The sequence below is a fragment of the Salminus brasiliensis genome, chromosome 8 (genome assembly GCF_030463535.1).
Source record: "Salminus brasiliensis chromosome 8, fSalBra1.hap2, whole genome shotgun sequence".
NCBI classification, from domain to species: domain Eukaryota; kingdom Metazoa; phylum Chordata; class Actinopteri; order Characiformes; family Bryconidae; genus Salminus; species Salminus brasiliensis.
Window position 1 is genome coordinate 19,221,112 of NC_132885.1, and position 22,269 is coordinate 19,243,380.

Here is a 22,269-nt window from a genome sequence, read left to right on the forward strand (position 1 = left end):
CTTTTTTTAACATACAAAGCTGTAGATTTATAGCTCAAATACTACACAAAGAAATTCATAGTAATGTCTCAGGTCAACCGATGGTATCTAAAGGTTATTTATCTGAGATGCACTGAAAAAAATGTAGTAATCAATAATTTCATAAGAAAAACATTTTAATAAATAAAAATTAACACAAGTGGGTGATACCTGTGTTTTTGTAACCTTTTACTTAGTTACATGTATGGAAGTACATGTAACAAAATATTAATAGATTTGTACTTTCCTGAGCAATTAAAAATGTATAATTTGTCTAATTTGTTTTGTGAAGAATGGCTGTAGCATACTCTTTTTCTCTTTTTAACTTTAATGACTTCAGTTATAACTGATTAAGAACCCAGGTGTTTAGGCTAACAAATCTTTAGTATGTCTAATCTCACAGGATTACATTTTTTTCCATAGTAAGAAATGTGTTACTTTTTAAATGTTCTTTTTTTAAAAATTGATGGATTCACGTTATGTTGATGGCATGACCTTGAATTAGTGTCAGTATAAATATAAGTTACTGTGCAAAAGTCTAAAACCAAGAGAGAAAATAGTTATTTATTTGGGCAGTATTTGTGTTTTGTGTCGTATGTCACAGATATATAACATCAGTTTTAGACGACACAAAACACAAATACTGCCCAAATAAATTATTTTAAACTATTTTCTCTCTTGGTCTTAGACTTTTGCACAGTACATATATTTATACTGACAGTAATTCAAGGTCATGCCATCAACAGAACTTGGCAAAGGCAACATAAATAAACATACATGTGCAAACAATATATGAGAAGGGATTTAACAGCAGATGTCACTTTGTCCTCATTTAAAATTACAAAATATCCAATAGTAAGTAAGAGAAAGGGTGTGGGTGGTGATGGTGTCTGCTGAAGAGATTAATGACTTTTACGCTTCTCTGAATTCACTCTGACCCTAGTGACACACAGCCCAATGGCCATTATTAGGCTTCAGGGATATATTCTGTGCATCTGAGGTTATTACACAATAGTCATACGTTCTTTAGTCAATGCTGGATCAATGGTAATCATCAAGAGGTTAAGATCAGAAAATGATCGGACTAATGCAATTACAATGAAATAGTGCATAGTATATATATATATATCTATATATTCAATATAGATCAATATATCAATATAACATATCTATATATATAATATAAGAGAGAGAGATAGATAATATATATTGTTTTGTATTGTTGTGTGATATGTAAATAAAACAAATTAAAATCAAATAAAAAATAGATATCAATTAGATTCATATTATACATTATACATAATTTGCATTAAAAACTATTTTTCATTTCTATTACTTTTGTAAATCTGCAAACATTAAATATATGACAACACTGACGCAATTAAGAGCATTATATTATTTTAGCATACTTTTAACTGTGTAGCAGTTTCCTTAATTGAGAAAATGAATAAAAGTGCATATTAACTGAGCACACAGTGACGTAACCATGTTATAATATAATAAGCTGTAATACAACTACTATTACTACTACTGCTACTTCTACTAATACTACTGATAATACCCTATGCTTAATGTATTTTTTCAAATGAAATATAGGAAATATTCCATTTACTATGCTGTACATAGACCACACAATATGTTTGTTCCATAACTGTATAGTAACTGTAAAGTCCATATAATTCTATAATACACACAAGTCATTTATATGCTTTTTGTCCACACACACAAGTTTTACCGTCCTCATTAAGAGCTAGTGACAGAATAGCTCTCTTAAAGACGGATTTTCAAACATGGCTTTGACTTTAAAGTCCAGCGGGTGGTAAAGAGCAGCGATGCATGCGGCCCTTGGGGTTTTGGCCCAGCTCCAAAGAATTCCTTCTTTATTTTTTATTTCCATAAGATTATCTTTTCTGACTTATGTTGTGTGATTGCATTTCATGCTTAGCAGAGTCATGTGATTAAGCTAAACAAAGGGCACGTCCCAAACTCCTCGTTCAACCACTGGGCTGTCTGGTCAGTAAGGGCTTTGTTGTTGCAATAAAGGGTCACCTTTCTGACCCGGCCCAGTGGCACAGCTGTAGGCCGCTCGGCTGGCTCAGGCCTGCTGTGATTAAGATGTGATTGAGTGTGATAAGTTAAGAGGCTGTGTGATGAGGTCAATGGCCTGATCCACAACAAACTGCTGCTCGACCCAAAGTGTCTTTGCTGTATCCTCAGGTGCGACACAATCTGCCTACGTCCCATGGGTGCCATGTCCCGATCTCATCTCGCTCAGTGATATGAAACTAATGTCTCTCAATTGCTGCATGCATCTCATTGTAGACAGCACTTTTGCCTTACTGTTGTGCTTCTGAATGTGGGAATTAGTGGAATTAGACTCCACAGGAGAAGCAGACTTCACCTTGTCACAGCACAACCCACCAGCATGAAAACACTCACTGTCTATCAATACACACTCAATAAACAACACTACTACTACAAAAAAAAAAAAGAAAAAAAAAAGTGGGCATTCGATTCACTTCTGTGATTCTGAATTTGATGCAAAACTTCAAAAGGGCCAATACCCTACATTTCTGTTGGGTATATGTCTTCTTTAAGGTTCACTTATTAATTATGTGTGAGATTTCTGTCACAATGCATATTTTCCTGAACAGCATTCCAGCATTTTGTATCCCTTATAATTAAACACACTTTTAATACTGTGCCCTTAAGACTGATATATGTAAATGAGTATGCATATGTATATGACTGATATATATAAATTCTATTTTGGCTCTGTGTTGTGCCTAATATTGTGCATAATGAACACTGCCCATACTTTCAGTGTAAACAGTAAATGATGAATATACCAATATAGTGTTATGCAATGATTTTTGTTTGGTGTACTTTTTATGTATTTTTGCCTTTTTGATTTTCTAATGGAACTGTAAAGCATAGTTACTGGTTAATTGCTTAATATATTAATTAAAATATTGTAAAAATGGTATAGCACATTAAATATGTTATTTGTTTCAATATGGCAATTTCAGAAAATAAATAATGTTCTGTAAATGTCCTCTTAAACATACTGAAATATTTCAGATTTAATCAGGACATTCTGGTTTGAGCAGGACTGCCTGGTTTCCTATAGAGGACTTCTGAGAGTTCACTTATTTTTAATATATCATTTCATTTAAAATGTGCTGTTTTTGTGAATGAGATTTAGGCTTTTCACACTTCAAAATATTATTTACAAAAAGTCAGACAAAAAGGCAGGGGTTAGCAAAGGCTTCAGGATAGCATTGAAGAAGGGTTTGGGAAAATGTGATGTAAATGTCACTGTTGATTAAATTATTTAAAAAATATATTTTAGGTAAAATGTATGAATGTTTTCATATTAATATTTTTTTCAATAATTATTCCAGAAATAATTGCATTTAAAACTCTTAAGAGTTGTAAATGTTGATATTTCACATACATTTGGAAAGTAAATATGTAAATTAGACAAATAAATAAATGAATAAATAAAAGTTTTATTTTACTTTAGCCTACTTAGACTCTTGAGGCGTACTTAAGGGAAATCCTTTAGGCAGAATGTGTTCAGTGCCAACAAAACTGCAGGAACTCATGTTCTGTGGTATCACTCCAAAAATCCTTTTGGCCTTAATTTTTAAAGAAGAGCTTCAAAACACAGCAGAACTTGTTTTTTTATAAAACACAGGACAGAAATTCTGGCATTACAAACAACTAACACACAAATATATACCACATATATCCAGACAGTAAGTCGTGTGATATAGCCTTACCATCAGAACAGTCTGTCTATTGGGTAGATATAAACACCCTCGGCTGTTATTGGGCCTCCAGCTGCGCCACAAGTACGGTACTTATGGGAACTATTGATCGCCACATTGTTTCCATCACAATCTAATACTTCATCACAGTTAGCAGGAAAATCGCTGTGGGAGGCAACTCAATCATCGATCCTAAACGTCATTCGTGTGACTGTAAATCTTATTAACAGAGGCAGCTCAGGGCTGTCAGCTCCAGACGTCCTGCACCCTACAGTGCCTTCACCTCAATCTGTCTCAGAAATCAGGCCTGGGTGTATCTACATGTACTGTGATTGTGCTGTAATGAAGCCATATGGCTTGTCTGCTGGAAAGCTTGCAAGCAGGACTGGGAGCAGACGTGAGGAGCATTTTCATCGGAGCACGCAGGCCGCCTCTCCTGGTCAGCACACCTCGCACAGTTTGGAAGGTCCACTTCTCCTAACAGGTCGTTTTTTTTCTCCCTCTCTGTTTGTTTTCTGCGCTCCAGTAGGATGAAATGGCGTGAAACGCTTGCTCTTACTGCTGTTGCCGTGTCTGTGAGTGGGTGAGGGGATTTGGTGAGGAAATTGTGGCCTGACCTAAATTTACATGGTGGGAAGGAATTTAAATGACAGCGCAGGAAGGAGAAACTCAGGCCTACGCAGCTGGAAAGAGTAATGCTAAACAACACTGCGATGCAGACGAAAGAGGCTATGTTCTTTCTCCCAGCGAGGAAATAAAAAGAATAATATTCATGCAGTGATATAAAACATTCTTGCTGCAAATGCAACAAATAGTTTTTCTCAGATGAGAAAAACAATAAAACGCTCCCACGTCCCCTGGCCAATAATAAATTACTAAAGAATAAGAGCTTTCAGTATCTGTTCCACAAAAATTTTAAACAAATAAATTCCACAAATATTCTGCAATAATCTAAAAAAAACTAAAAAGTTGCTTAAATGAATTACTTCCAGAAGTTATATTTAATTAAAAACAGAAACAATTCCCAACTTTTATTGTTTAGAGAAGCCTGTAGCAAGGAAAGTCATAGTGGAAAGTCAAATACATGATTTAAATATAAATATTATGCATGACAATAAATTCATGTGATATTTATGAATATTAAATAGATTTTTTTCTGAGCAAAACTAAGTTCTCTTTCTCTGCAGAGACACATTTATTTAAAGCACCATTGCCGTTTATTTGCTTAAGTTAACATCTTGTAACAAACATCATGTAAATGTGGCATGTGCAAAAGTAATGGCATCAATTCAGAAACTATAACTTTAACCAATCAACAAAATGTGTGATCTGAACAGGTGTGCCCAAAAAAATGGTATACGCTGGTATCTATTATGATTTGATCCTTCTACACTAGGGTCAGAATTACATTATTACTATTACTATTGTTATTATTATTATTATTATTATTATTATTACTACTACTACTACTACTACTACCACACTATAATATAATATAATATAATATAATATAATATAATATAGAGAAAAGAACATTCACAAAATTAAAAGTCATTTTTTAATTATTATGAAATGACAATAGTATTGCCTATATGAGTGCTAATGAATTGCTTTAGTGCATGTTACATTTAGGTCCATAATAATAATAATAATAATAATAATATTAAATTAAATTAAATTAAATTAAATTATTATTGTATGTGAAGATGTACAAAGTAGAATAATATCAAGAAACATAAGTAAAAAATATATATATAAAATATTTGTATTTATAATGAATATATTTTGTTTCTATATTTTAGAAACTCTATGTCTAACTACAATTTAGCTGACTTGAAGCAACTATTCCACCTAATGAACAGAAACACAATCACAACTAACAGTTGAGGCTAGATAAGTTAATGTAGTTAAACTACTTGTTGCATGCAGAAGCACAGTGTTCTTTAGACATGGTCATGTTTCTGTAAAACTTTGGAAAGTGTGTGTGTGTGTGTGTGTGTGTGTGTGTAGTAGCAGGCAGCACTGTTCTGTGTCCCAGCAGCAGAGTGTGAGCTGATGGTGGGCGTGGGTCTGGCTAGCAGTGTTCCCGTATGTGGGATAGCAGTACCTTGCGTGATCAGAACAAAGCAAGAGAGCATGACAGAAAATCCCTCACTACCCAGCCTTTAAAAATGCAGGAGCCACATGCACGCAGAAGCAAGTGAGGTAGATGTATAAATCATGGACCAAAAAAAAAGTCTGCTTTTCAAAAGATAGGAGAGATCACCCACAAGAGGCAGGAAACTTTACTACATGCAAGAAAGCAACACAATCTAAGTGGTTAGAACTTTTGCTTTTGGCTGTGAGAGTGAGGGGCTTTAAGCTGTGAGTAGATTAGTATTGGCGGTGGAGTGTTAGAACAGTTGGCTGGACACTAAACTTTAGAAAATTAGATTTATTTACACTAAAATTGGAAAAAAGAGGAACAAAAGTATTGAAGTTCCACTTTAAGATACTCAAATGGAACAGGGCATATTTCCTTTGAAAAATCCCCAGTAATACAACAACCAAACACCATCATTTAAGGCTACATGAATGTTCTACAATGAATGTTCTGCATGTATCAACTTCTAAACTCACTTCCTTAGTTTAGCGTTTGCTTGAATAACCAGATAAGCAAATATCAGATTTATGGAGAATAAACACTCTCATATAGGTGCCAAAAAGAGTTATTTTTGAAGTGATTCCATAGAATAACCACTTTAAGTTGTTGGATTTCTAAAGAACTTCACTACACTCTTAAAAGGGTTCTTATATATTACCATTACAACACAAAGAACTGACTAGATACCTCAGTGGTATTATGTCTGGATACAGGGATTATTTACAATCGTGGGAAACCAATGCAGAAAGGTTTTTTTTTTATTAAATGTAAATAGCCCAAAATTCAAACACACAAATACTGGAGAAAAAAGTGATGGAAAAGGTTTTTTTTTAACAAAGTGACGTTTAAGGCCATAACAAGATTCTCTTATCTGTTGGCACAGGTGGCTGGTGCCTAGAAAAACTACTGGCCCTACAGATGGCCCAGATAGCTCTGGCACGATCGTGACATCTTCAAGAGGTTGCGTTCGACATTCTATAATGCTGAATCCAAAGCGTGTCTGAAAAATGGCTCTGCTCTATGCTCACCCACAATTTTCTGGTGCGTTTGTGCTCCCAGATGTATAGTGCACATGTATAGTGGGGTGGCACAGAGATTTCAGCCCTCATTAGATGGGCTACTGCATGTCTTTGCCGGTGTCTTTGAACTGCAAACAACACAGCCATAAAAAGATTGCCAAATGACTGTAAAGATAATTGTGCTTAAAGCAAAGACCAAATAAAATCTTTCCATGTTGCTTGTTTCAATGCCACTCGTAATCATGGTAGCCTATGCCATTTAATGTTTCTACGCATAACTGTAATGTTTTTTTTTTTTTTATGACGGAATTTTGTAACTGCACATAACACTTGCATAATGTTTGACTGGAAACCCCGCTCTGACTCGGGTTACGCAGCGATACGCAGTTATAATGAGAGGTCCTTTGCACATTTACTGTTCTGGCCTCAGAGTTGCAATGAAAGAGACACTATTCTTCCAATTCCAAGTCAGTACATTGCTACATAAACGTTGCTACATAAAGTTGCGTTAGTCCATAACATTTATTACATTCTAGAGATTATAATTCAGCAAACAGAAAACAACACAACTGAGTTATTCATCTGAGAATTCTACTCTGGAACTACAGGGAGGCTTCTTGTAGAACTGAGCATCTAAGCCAAGAACCTTTACTTTTAAAAGCTTAGCACAGTACTGTGTTTGACATGGATAATCTTCCAGGAGTCCTCCTTAAACTGTGCAGGAAGGCGTGAATAACATGAGCACACACACACACACACACACATCATGGCCCAATAAGACGGCAGAGAGAAGCAGAGAGAGAGGGAGATGGAGGGAGAGAGAGAGAGAATGCAGCACTATTGCAGTCTATCTAGTGTCTATTGCAGACAGTTATATTCTACAGTGGAAATTTAACCAGCACATTCCAGTAGTTGCACATTGCAACCTTTCTTTATCGCCATAATCTAATGCAAGGCAGGTATGTAGGAGATGCTTGCGTCATGCTAAACTGCTGTCTTCCCTCAGGGGAAAACCTCTGTGCTCAGTCACCATAATACTGCAGAAAGAGCAGAGAGAATTAGAGGATTCAACTCAACTGGATCTGCAGCTTTCCTCTCCTACTTCATAGGTGCAAGTTGCAACATATTTGTTTGATATGAAATGCTCTGAATAATGCATGGTCCATTTAATAATGCAGCAAAGCTGAGGGCACTTTGACTTATAAAACACACTGTCCAAAACAGGGGCGCCTTGCCCAGTTTCTCTGTCGTCCCTACGCCCTTCCCAGCACAGGGTCGGGCTTTCAAAAGCCTGTTTTCTGGCTTAAAGAAATATATATATATATAAGAAAAATAAATGGTCAGAAATGTATAGCCCTTTTACACCATGCCCATCCTCAAGGCGGGCCATTATGGCATTTATCCATCGCACTTCTGCTTCTTAAGAAGAAAGAGAGAAAACATAAAAGTTCAAAAGGCAAAAAACAGAGAGGCGTCGCCTGCGTTACTGAGCCTTAAGAAGCTTAATCCGCCGCTTGAGGTCCTGAAAGAAATATATTTCCTAACCAGTCAACAGCGAGCAACAAAGCCAGCGTACTTATAATAAGCTACGGGATCATGTTGATATATTTGTGACACTCTGCAGTATCGTCAGTGCACAGCTTGGATTGTCACATGAAGAGAAAGCCATGGAAAAGCACTCTTGAAGCAGCAGTGTGATAGAACCCAGCCTGGAGAGGGGCTCTGTTTACGTGACTCATCCACACTCTTAAAGCAGCAGTAGGTGGATTTGGCTCATACTATAAAGACAGCGGCTCTAAGTCTCTCAACCGGTTGCCGATTTGGAGCCGTCCTTCCTCATACACGCACATATATCACATTCGTCATGGAGGATATGCCGAGGTCAATGAGAGGGCACAGAACTACGGCTCTCTGCAGTCTTAAAGGCTCTGTGCAGTCTTAAAGTTTAAGTCGGGGGAGTGTATATGGGTGTTTTCGGGTAGTAACATGTCTTAAACCGTACCTTCTCAACATCCAACAGTGATCAAATAGTCCTCAGAGTTCAACATTAGGCAACTTTCTACGCTTAATTTAGGTTTAACGGCCCGTACGACTCAATGCCCCGTAAAGGCAGAGCACTGCTGGATTCTAAAATTACTCAACCTGATTGGAAAACGTCACTCAGGTCCCATTTTTTAGGCCTTTTTCCGCATTTCTCCGGTATGGTTTACAGCTCTAGTCTCCTCCGCCTTGAGCTATTCTTCACTAAATATTCTATACATCAGCACCAGCCCAGCCTGAAGCTATTCCACTCTGTAGGAGAAACAAAATTTCATGCTGGCCTGAATTCAGCAGAGCTATTATTACTACTCAGGAGTCCTATATTGCATACATCTGTGTAGCAATAACGTTCTTACACTGTATGCAGAGGAACTGCCAGAACCAAATTCGGTGCTGAAGGAAAATGTCTGCTTCTTTGGGGATTTATGTAACACTGGTGATTTTACTGTGTATACACAAAACTGATTTGTTTTCTACCTATTTAAAATAATTATGTTTAAAACTTACAATCCCTAATCCCTTTAACACATGGTCTAAAATCACTCAAACAGGACCTGATTCAGTGAAATCCCTCTGCATGTTACCACTGTAGCAAAAGCACCTTCAGCGATTGCATTAAATCAAATCCTTCACCCAGTCGTGGGCTGTACTGCTTTGATTAGCTAGAGGTAGCTAGAGGTATTTCAGTGTAGTGTGTTTCAATGTCTTAAATTCTATATATATCTAGTTTTATAGCTTTTAGCCTTCTCTTTTAGTCATCAGCTAATTATCAAGCTGAAGTGAATCTGAGCAGTAAAAACATGAAACGCAGGAGTCCACTAAAACTGAGAATCAGAAGCGCTGACTGCTGTCAAACCTGCCCTAATTCCATGTTGTACATAGATTTTATCATCCAACTGCATAAGCCACCAAATATCAAATGGCCAACATAAGCATGCTGCCATAAAACAATTAAACATGTTTCTGACTGGTGTGGACTGTACCACATCATGTGCAATAATTTGCCCAAGCTATAAAGAAAAAAAACAAAACAAAAAAAAAAACAGCGTTCAGTGTGTGTTTACTGACACATTCTCTCTGGGGATCAGACTATGACTCAACAGTGGTGAGAACTACACAGGAAAACACAAACATCAGGTAGGCGTCCTACTTAACAATACTACAACATTAAGACTAATGGAACACTACTACATGAATAAAAGACATGGAAAAACACATTTCTCAGTCATTAAAGCACACTACCATTTTTGAGCTTGATTACCTACAGCAAATAATATGCATTATCTTACTCTGTATATTAAACAAATAATACGTCTTGGATCTTAGATGTGGGAAATAGTTCTAAAAAGAGGTCAACGAAAAGACTGCATAAGAGAACATAGCACACGTACTACAGTACACAGTTAGCATACTAGTCATAAGATTGTGTGCTACACCAGCATATTACATCACATGTATTACTGGCTTGTATTTTTAAATCTATAATGCTGTACATTTTCAGTTTATTAATGGTCAATCCTTATATAGTTTATATAGTTTAGGTACAAATATTGGACTATGCCCCAGTGAGCTCCCTTTAAGCTGACTTACACTACGCGTCTATGTAGATATGTCAGGCATGTTTTTAACATTCTTTATAGTCTTGGTTACATTTTATAAACCAGTTTAAATAAGTCTTTAACATTAACTGATAGTTGTATTTAATTAAGCTTTAAAAAGAATGGAAAAAGATGACAAAATCTAAGACACAATACATACATGTATTTAATAATAATAAACATAATTAGTCTACTACATAGTTCCAGATTCCCCTTTGAATATAATGAAATTTAGTGCACAATTGAAAAATGCTCACAACACTCTCTCCGTCTAGAATGCCCAATTATTTAAAAGTGGTGATCAAATCTATAGTCAGACAAACAGAAAATAGTGCTAAACAATTAGAGTACAGTAGATTTTACCATTATGGAATATTACCAATATGTAATTTGCTGTAATTTGCTGTTCCCAAACTACTTGGAATAAAGTAAAACAACAAAATAATTAACAAAATGATTAATAAAGTGTTTTCAAGTGTTTTTGGGCCTACAGCAGTTTAGCACATTATGATTGTTTTTTGAATGATGGCTTGGGATGCCCAAGCGTTCTATTCCTTTTTCCATTCTCACTCCCACTCTCAATTCAAACAAGCCAAAAATACCGCACTAGTCTTGCTTAAAACGTTGATAAGAATGTTTGATCTTGACCTTCATGTCTTCTGTTATTATTTGTCATCTCTGGTGGAAACTACAGTCAGCAATCAAAACGTAGAGCTATGGCTAAGCTTAAATGAAAGTATGTGTAAGGCTGCGTTGAAATTTTTGTTTTGATTTACATTTAGCATTTTTCTGAGCCAAATCAATCAGGATCCAGTTTCCCTGCTACAGGAAGTGTGTAGTGGTGTAGTGGTAACATCAGCATTTTGATAAGATGCTTTTGGGAATCCCAACCATGTTTAGTTTATAATTATTATAGAGCTCTGGAGACTTATGACAAGCATTTCAACACAAGATGATCAATTAATCCATAATTGTATTAATCTGTGTATCAAAGTGTGTATCTGAGCAACTGACATCTAATTTAACAAGAGCTATACTATAGGTGTTTGTTGAGCACACTGAAACACACATCTCCTTTTCAACAGCAAAAATAGAGACAGTGTTTTTATCACTGATGTACATTGAGTCATTGATACTTGTGCAGTGACAGTGAAGCTGCAATAGGCATGTGATGCTCAGCTAGTATGTGCTGCTTCATCATCTCATTCTGCACTATTTCTGCTGAGGCGCTTCCTTCCAGTGCATCAGCACGCTGAAGCATGCAGGCTAGGCAGCATAGCAGGCATAAAGAGGTTAAGGCTGTGCGTCTTGCTCTCCTGCATGTACCGTCCGCTCACCAGGAGAGTCTGGCAGAGGGAGCTTCCATTTCCTTCAGCTAAGTGAGGCCTGGAGGGGGGGGGCATGTAGCACTGCCAAGCATGGCTAATCCGAAAGGACAGTTCCTGCTTATTATAGAACCATTGCGGATAATAAAATCTGAATCAAACTGCCAGCTGAAAGCCACTGGAGAGTTTCCTGCTATTTAATTTTTAAAGTTATGGAAGCACTTGACACTGAAGGGGATCAAATATCACTAGTTTGCGTGCAAATACTTACTTAGCGGGCCGACGTGCCCAAATCTGTTCAAAGGAAGAAGACGGGGGGGGGGGGTTTGGGGCTTCAGGTAAGCAGCAGCGCAAAGTCAACTAATTACTCTGGTCCATTTGTGTCTTCCCTCTACTGTCACAACTGCCCCCTAAGTGATCACGGCTGATTTCTTCCGATTCATTTTCACGGGGGCCAGGCACTATGACAAATTCATGTTTTGGCTGTAGGAAACTGGTACCGATCACGAAACCACCACAACATCAAAACAGACGGGAGTGCGTCTGAGAGGTGCTCCAGTCTGCTGGGATGTCTGAGCTAAGAGTATGGAGGAGCTGAGCAGCACTCACAGGCAGAGATGCTGAAAGAGAGAGAGAGAGAGAGAGAGAGAGAGAGAGAGAGGCTGAGAGAGAGAGAGAATGAGTGGTTGCTTCTTTTTTTTTACCCTCCTGCCTGCTGTCTGCTGTCTTTCCCTTTCAACCCTCTACCTCATACACCTTGTCGTCTGGCCTATTCTGTAAATAGATGCGAGTCACTCCCCTCACCTACCCTCGAATAAAACATCAGGTTTTTCCCCTTCTCGCACGCTGTCCCGTCTGAGCTGCTCAGCAACTAAGGCCACAATTAGCATCGTTCCAGTTTAAAGGGAAATGCTTGACTCCGCCCAGATCCCTCCGCCCTCCAAACACACAACACACTCCTGCTCTCACCCTCCACTCCTTCACTCTCCAGCACCTGCTCAGTCATGAGGAACGCACTTACAGATACCCAGCAATAATTTGACAGTGAGGAGTGAGTCAGTAAGTGATTTAGACCTTGCCGATCAGGGTAATGAAAACAGTGGGTTTCAGACGAGAGACCTGTTGAAGACATAGGAAATGTGTCACCACTCAAAAAGTTAGTATGCCACAGTGGAGCCAAACACATGGAATCACCTATTTCACATATATAGATGATGTCAATCTCAATCACCACCAGGAAGTTGTCAAAAACACAGCCAAATTCAAACTACACTCACAGTATTGTTATTTAGAAATCGGTTTGAGGCCAAAAAGCTCCTCATTTTTTCAATATGTTCTGTGAATAGCAGCGTGTGTTTATTGTAATGTCAAGAAATGGACATATAAAATCGGACAGACGCCCAGAATGGCTAAAATCATACTGTTGAGGGGAGAGGGAGGGCCTTCCTACCCATCCAGAGGGAGAAAGAGCCAAACTATAATCTTTTGGATTCCGAATGCCACCGAATGGCGGCGGCATCATCAGCGATCAAACTCTCCCAATGACAGAGCTTATGTTAGATACACCACTCGTGAGGTGTGGTGCGAACCAGCTATATATAAGCTTCTGAATCCTTAATAGAGATATAAATATCAGTGCAACAAGTGAAAACAGCTCTGTTGTAAGTACAGTATAAGCACAGTATAAATGTAAATACTGTGCATAATGTTTTTCACATTAACAGAGCAAGGCCATTAACCCTCTCTGCTCCCCGGGTCCGGCAGCGATGGCTGCCCACCGTTCCAGGCACATGTGCTCACTGTCCACTGTGTGTGTGTACGTGTTAACTGCACGGAAGCAAAATTCCATCAGTATCCAACACAAATGGTGAATATGGGTGTCTTGTCTGACAACAATAAATTAACAATAAATGCTAGCAAAAAGTAAAAAATGTAATGTATATGTATATGTAAATCCATCATTAACTGGTTTGAAAAGGGTGAATTATCAGTACAGTAAGCATTTTTACATGTAAATAAATATTTTAAACACAGTAATGGTCATGGTCACCACACCAGTATATTAGTATTTGTCCTAGTTCATGTGTTACTGTGTTTTTTTTGTCTGTGTGCGAGTGATTCTACCTCAAATATTGAAGTAATAGGTACAAGGGTTCCAGCATGTTCTCCGGCACTAGCCTTTTGAGGAGGGATGACAGATGTTGCTCTCCGCTGGCAAGAGAATGCATATAATAAGTTGCGATGCAGCAGAGGGTCTCTCACAGCAGAGTGACTGCCTGCGTACTATCACACTCTCTGACTGTGATAATGAGTGTTGCTGCCGGGTGTGAGCAGGCTTTGGAAATATGCACCTTAATGAGTGTCCTTGCCTGTATTCCACCAAGGCTAGTGCCGAGCTTGGGGTCACCCTCTGCAATCCTGCACATCCTTGCACAGCTATCATTTGGGCAGGAGTGGAAGAGCCTCAGCCACTCAGTCTGACAGCGTAATTAATGACTTGACATGCATGAGTGGCAGAGAAGTTCAGCTCTGGAGTGCCAGAGCTGCTTTCTCAGTGGTGGAGGGAGAAAGGTACTGGTTAATTATAATAATATGGCATTTTGGCACATTCGATAAATCACAGCACAGGTGAGAAAGACAATAGCAGATGATGCAGCTGCAGGCTGTGATGGATAAATGATGACAGAGGAAGAGGGAGGCGAAGACAAGCGCCTCATTACGCAAAAAATGTCCAACTGCTAGATAATTGCACATCAAAGATAAAAATAAGCCTCTGACTGAGAATATGAAACGCAAAAGCTTGCTACCTGCAGTAACCACAGTCAACATAATTCTAACTTCTAGTTTCACAGCACTCATTTTGCCTAGCAGAAATGAAGTGCTGTATCATTTATGAAGCTTATATTTAGCTCTGTCAGGACTTTTGAGCTTGAGGTGGGTCGTAACTACTCACATGCAATCAATTAAAAGTACAATTTGCCTGACTAGTCTATTGGTGAGGAATGGAAAAAGAGGAATCTCTTTTGTACTGGGTTGCATTTTAATCATTTATTTATTATATTTGAATATATTACATTTGTGACATTATCTATTCAATTTTATTTAAATGTATTTATATAGAGCTTTTCACTACTGGGGCACACACAGGATTAAGGGTTTTTTGCTGGTCACCTAAAGGAGCAGAGCAGTCACATAATAAGATAGAAAGCACATCTTTTAGATGTGAAAAAGTTCTCACAAGCTCTTGTTTGTGCCAGATTACTGATGTGGTGCTTCTTTCTTTAGAGACCCGTTCCTGCTCCACTTACGCTGTCATTTTCATATTTCACACACATGCATGTGATATAATTCATCTGAGACAAAAACAAAAAGTTTATGCTAGCTAGTTTTCATTTTACAGTGGCCCTTTTCCAAAAAAAGTGCATTCAATTTATTTAGATCACATAACTGTTGGAAACTTGACTAATACCTTTTATTTTAAGAAATATTCTAAAGCTCAGCCCGATGGTGTCACTCAATCACTTAACTCTTGTCTAACCACTTCCACACAGCCTGTGACTGTTTTATTGGATTTTAGTTAACAGTCTGTTTTAGTTCATTTAACTTTCTTTTACTATTTTTAGTTTATTTTTCCCATTTATTATGTTTAGTTGGACAAATGTTTACTATTTAAATTGTTTTTGCTTAGTATAACTCTCCTCCTAGATTTAACTGTCATATATGTTCTTTATATTATATAAATTGATATTATATAAATTACATACATTTCTTGTTTTCATTTTTAATCTATATTTTATGTATCTCCACAGCATACACCCATAATGTATTACAAGTTTACATAAAGGCGGAATTGAATTGCATTGAATTAATCTAATCAAAATACTTTAAAAGCAGAGGCCAGGGATGGCTAGCAAGTTGGTCTGTACCAAAAAAACAGGAATGGGATGCGACAATGTGCCGTACCTATGTATCTACGAATACTGACTCCACAATTCAAGTTCTCCACTTTTCACACCAGACCGTGACTTTCAGAGGCGCTTTAACACATTCAATATGATTGGGAAAGACCTTTCCAGCTGTGCCTGATTAAAATGGACAGTATATACAGCTCATTTTGTGAAATTTAAAATGTTTGAAAGATCTTAACATGCAGAATAACATACGTCATATCCCACACATATGACATATTTGAGTCATCCCTGGCTGACTTTTGATTCACCCATATCATAGAAATGGAATTTTCCTAATTCTGATGAGGTACAAGATTCTGATGTAATATAGAAACACAGTAACAAAACAACCCACTGAATCATAAGCAGTTATGCACCACAATTCCTGGCCAAAATCAAAATTAAAGACACACCTGGGCAAGATCTTATGGCAAAATGTTAATGAACAAAAATGAGACCCCAATTAGACCCGGTTATTTCATGTAACTGGTATCTGTATTGTATCCTGGTAAGAATTTAGCCACATGCCTTTACACTTGAAAGCCAAAAGTGCCTCTGCTAAGTCAGACTTAAATCAGATTTCTGTGTGGCACAAAATTTATAGCAGTTTTTACTGGTGTGACAGTTGTACTGGGTGGGGTTTTCATTGTTGAATGTGTCTTGGAGAGACGGATTTGTTTACACTGCTATAACATGTGGCTTAAATGCATCTCAGACCACCTCATCAAGTGGTTTAAAGAATTTGTATCTGTTTTAAATGAGTCTTGGGTGTGTTTACACTCCATTTTATATTGCATTTTTATATATTTATATATTATATAATCCTGATCCTGATACCAGGTGTAAACAGGAGCTGGGCTGACAATAAATATAAATACTGTAAGTTCCATTAAACAAACACACTAAAATTCAGCATGTATGCTACAGAACATGCTCATGAGAGTCATTGTCCTAACACAAGAATGTGCAGGGCATTCACTGCAATTAAATTTTTTGCATAAGCAGAATATTGTGTTTCAAACTGGTGGATCAAACCTGTGGTGTTCTTGGCATGAACAGAAAGTGCTTATCTAATATTCCTTAACAACAAAAAATGTAATCACTGTTCTATTTCTATTTGTAAACATTTTTCTAATGATTTATTAAGTTTGTGATTTTTACATTTATTCTATTCTTTCTCTTATTTAATCTTTTGGGTTTTTTTATATGAAGATGAATTAGAACTAAGAACCACAGAAATGTCATAACCAGGCTTCAGGGAGAAACAAATGTATAAGCCCATTCACTGAGTGTAAAAATATACTTGATTATGAGTTTAGGCTCCTCTGCCCACCTCTGGTCTTGAGTCACTCACAGTTATGAATTTCCCTTCCCCATTCATACAGTAGGAGAAGGTTACCAGGTCCGTAGATTTGAGAGCTTATAATGAATTAAAACGATGAATAAATCAATAAACGCTGATGGAGCTCACTAGCTCACCGACAAGCCAGCAGAACTCACACCTGTCATAGGCCGCGAGTTGAACTGTGGCCAGAGATCCTTTCAGCCAAGTCTGTTTACTCCAATATACATCCACAGCTTCAAGATCACAGTGCCGCTTTGATGTCTGTCATGAGCCGTGTACAGTCCCCCATCAGAGGCAATCTGATAAGTGAATTATCCTTCCTCAGATCCAGACCCGGATAACTGCGCAGTTCCTGCACTCCAGGATACCATTTAAGAGAGCTGAACCACAAGACATGGGGCATTAACTATCTGATGCTTCATCTATCTCCACTGCAGACCTCTAATAACAAGCAGCGGGACAAAATGCAAGAAATTGCACGACATGCAGAAGAATGCAGAGGTTGTTTCGATGCATTATAAGGGGTGAATCAGTTGTTCTAATAGAGCGCTTGATACAGAGCCAGAGAGAAAGCACAGTTTTCAGCAGCGCTGCACAGAGATGGTCACGCAGAGATGAAAGTGGACAGAATTTCTGTGGTGACTCATAGGGTTTCAAAGAGAACACTAAAAAGCGAGTTCGCTTCCCTGAAGACATCAGTCTGTGACCACTGCAGAAAGCAAAGCTCGATTTCATCTCAGAAAACTGAAAACACGGGGTCACCTCCGCGGTCACGTTTAATTGAATGCAACTCCACCTAAACCAGCGACAAGCTGTACCTTAATTGATTACTCTCATGCTCTTGAACAATCAAAAAGGATATCAGGTAAATATGACATGAATAATTAAACCCACAGTCGGCTCAGGCTGAAACACTGCGGAAGGTAACCTTTTTATTTATTCCACTCAGCGTTCGTTTTCAGTAGAGCTGGATGAGAGAAAGAGAGAGAGGGAAGTGTACCCCCAGAGGGTGAACTTGAAAAAGATTAGTCTAATTTCAAGCAAACAGCACAGAGTGGGAACGCTAGTGTTATCTCCTACTTGGGGGGAAAAAAGGAGCTTTACAGCCAGAGATACGGGGCAGAATTAAGGTATTATTAATTGCATAGGCAAATTAAAAGGACCCCGGAAAGTGACCTCCTCTAATACAGACGAGGCATGAGAACAAAATATGTCCTAATCTTCCCAGCAGTGCTTTGATAAATGTCAAGAATATCTATCACCTCAATTAACCACGCAGAAAAATCTGTGAGGGTCTAATTCTTCTCATGACAAGAGACGGGCACTAAGAGGCTCTAACCTCCTCTTCTCTCTCTCTCTCTCTCTCTCTTTCTCTTTCTCTTTCTCTCTCTCTCTCTCTCTCTCTCTCTCTGTGTCTATGGCAGAACACAAAAGGTGGACAGTCTTTATGTGGACACACAGATACGTATCTTCATACTCTATCTTTATATGGACACACACACACACACATTGTGTGTGTGTATATATATATATATATATATATATATATATATATATATATACATATCACTATTACTGAAACAGCAGGGAAATTTTCATTTCATCAGTCATTTTTCCCTCTCTAGCCACGTTTAAAGTTCACAGGACAGCCACTGGACCTCTCTCTATGTATACGGACTGTGTGTCTGAAACTAACACAGGAGAAAGGTTGCAAACACAGCTTGTTCTGAGTATCAACAAAGCAGAACATCTGGAACATTTCAAGCCAGGTAATGCATGTATGTCACATGTGATATACATGTCAATCAAATATACAAAGAGTGAACTCAGCAAACGTTTTGCCACACTTTTTGGTCAATGTGCTAGGTGGCCCTTCTAAAAGTCAAGTACTGATACTTTCTGCTGGTTTGGTGAGTTGTCACAAGCCTTCTAATAAACATGTTAAACCTGTACTGATTATTTGAATATTGTAAAGGTGCTGCCACGATGCCACTAAGGATCGCTAGTTTAAAGATCACGGGCTATGCTGCTTGCCATCAGCACAATTGGCTATGCTCTCTCAGGGGTGGGTATAGACTTCAGAACACAGTAAAGTCCAGGTGGACAGTGCTTAAAAGTAAAATTAGCAAAAATACTTTAGAAATGTACAGGTTTTTCGGCTAATATTGATATCCAAAATTCTAAATTGCACTGAATTACAAAAATATATATAAAATGTAGAAACTAAGATTAAGACATCTGAATTAACATTGCAGAAAAATATAGCATTTTTAAAACAGATATTTTTAGGATGCTCGTTTAGTGTTGCCTATTGATCTATAATTGGTCAGTTGGACAGTATATCAAACCTACTTTGTACAATACAAACGGTAGATCTGTTCTGTTTCTCTTCTTTATACCCTTTTATGTATAAAAAATGTAAAGCATTGTGATTTGTTATAATAACACCCACAGCAACGGATGCCAGGCCACTGAAAACAAATGCAGACTGACAACTATTTACATTGTTACATTTAATCAGTTCCTGTCACTGACATAGAGTAATCTAGCAATACGCTTTACCTATTTTCACTGGACTGTCTGAGAGTCGGAGAATACAGCTAGCGTTTTTTTCCTTTCCACAGTGGGCTACAGTTTATATGAGTGTTTATCGAAGGTACAGCCTGGAAATCACGTGCAGGCCTGTTGGAATATATCATTATCATTACTGCCATCCGCTTCTCGTTATTAGGTCTGCAGCAGCTCACTTTGGTGTCTTTACTGAAACAGTTACATTGTTGTTTGTCATGTTTGCGGAATTGTGAAGGACTTTTACCCGCAACAGCTTTCTCTGCAAGCTGTGTGGTGAACACGTGTGCCACATACGCGACTTTTCCCCCAATTTAAGTATACACAGGCAGATGGTAAGTGCCCCTGATTGGAACCAATGTCTCCTTGTGTGGTCGCCCGTCTAGACGAAGTGTATGACGGGCCACTTGCACATTTACCTCCCTCAATTTACTGCCAGCCCAGTAGCTTCAAGCTGCCAAGCCTGTGCCAGCCTCTTGTGCATTATTAGAGGCTTTAGTGGGTTCTGGACAGTGTCACAGGTCTGTCATATTCCAGAATAGCACAGGAAAGTCAAACACAGAGTGAAGTTCAGTTTGAAAAGCACAAGATCTACTGACTGGAACTACTGGTCTCAAGGGAAAATAAGGAAAGAATAAATTCCACCTCCTTTCAGGTGCCCATTAAAACTCAATTTGGTCATTTTTAAATGAGCACGAAGGAAAAAAGAAGAGAAAGTTAATAGAGGCATATAAAAAGGGCGTACGCTGGTGCCCTACTTATGGGGAGACTGAGACTAGGGGAGAAAAAAAACAGATTTTAAGTTATTTTGATTCTGCAGGCATTCTTGTGACATTGCTGCTTGGATCAGAGAAGCTGACCACAGGATAGTGTTGGCCCTCGATGGCCAGGGCTATTGACCTGCAGGTGTGTGATTTCCACTGAGGCGGACCACCGAAAATTGAGGCAGCTGCACTCCACTTAAAACATGACACCACTCAGAGTGACTGACAGGAGGCCAGGCAGATTCATCCGAGTCCTTCAACAATGCTGACACAAACCTTGCCTTTCTACATAACGACATGCAAAGAGCGACATCCGCCAGACAGTGGGAGAAGAAGGTGGAAAAGAAAAATCGAATACTGCTCTCTGAACTGCCTGTAATGAGTCTTTGTCCCGACACCATTCAGCTATTTTCTTCCACCCTGTGTCACCTATCCATCTTATTTGTATTCACACTTTGAGCTCCTAAACAGCTTCCATTGACTGCGACTCTGACAGAGCGCTGCAACAAATCCTCACCTGGAATTCTCTAACCCACTTGACTTTATCAGCACTAAGCAAGCATCAGGCTCGACAGCACTTTAATTTAATGAACCTGTTGCGAAACTAAATGCCATCAATACTTCCAAATTACAGTGGCAATTCAGTGCACTCGGAGCCTTCACTCAGCTTCAAGCATAAAACTGATATTTTGATAGCACTCACTTCATTAATGTCTCTGGATTTACGGCCCTGCTTAGAACACATGACTTTATTTCACAGGGAGATTTAAAGCTACTACAAATTACGTGCCTTCTGAGCCAGGACCACTGCATTTATACGATATCTGCTTCAGGACATCATCTGAAAACACACACAAGGCTTGACTCATAAAAGGCACCCACCTTGAAACTCCTTGGGAAGCCTTTACTCCTTCTGACAGATTTCGTCTCACACCCTCCAGTACCTGTAAAATAAAATCAATGTGATTCACTGTATTTGTCTTTGGTCTGACACTTGTTCATTAACCGTTTTGAAGGTACAAGAATGTCAGAAGAGCATCCAGAAACCTGGCAGCCCCATGAGACCGGTGATTGATGGACATCATTTTAGACAGTTTGCTGTAATTGCACAAGTTCATAAAGTTAACTAAACACCCTGAACTGCTCAAATTGGGAAAGAGGAAAAAATGAAGACAAACGACCCTCTTCTGAAATAAGAAAAAAAAAGAAGCAATACAAGCAGAGGCTAATTAAAGAGATGGTTGAGGTTGCAGTGTAATCCACACTGATACATAACCCTCACTGATGAATGGATTGTTTGTACATATTCTGTCTTACTCTCTGGTGTACCCCACAGAAGCTCACGATTTCCAAATAGGCCAGTGTGATGTTAACACTGCTGCAGTTTGTGTGTACTGACATTCATTCACATCTCAGTGTAAAATATGTGCTCTAAAACAAGGTTTTCAATTATGTTGTCTAAGTAATTTGCCTATAAAGCTAATCTAATGTTTATAAATAGATTTTAAGAAAGAAAAGTTAAATCTATTCTTAAGCATTTCCATCTTAATTGGCAGGCTGCGATCTATCAAATGTTTTTTTTTATTATTATTATTATGATTAAAGTATATCTCATTCTGTTTATTGCTCCTTTGTGTGGTAACCGTTGTTTAAAACGTAAACTGTCTAAGGACCCCCAATTAAAAGAACATTAAGCCCGGCATCATGTGTTTGTTCCTCTGGTTTC

At 38.2% G+C, this 22,269-nt stretch overlaps 1 long non-coding RNA gene across 1 annotated transcript; it reads left to right on the plus strand.

Annotated features, from left to right (window-relative positions):
- Positions 1 to 4,064: 4,064 nt before the first annotated feature.
- LOC140560644 (uncharacterized) lies at positions 4,065 to 22,245 on the plus strand. Its single transcript, XR_011979986.1, has 2 exons — positions 4,065 to 4,275; positions 21,560 to 22,245. It is a non-coding gene; the product is annotated as an uncharacterized lncRNA (long non-coding RNA).
- The last annotated feature ends 24 nt before the right edge of the window (positions 22,246 to 22,269 follow it).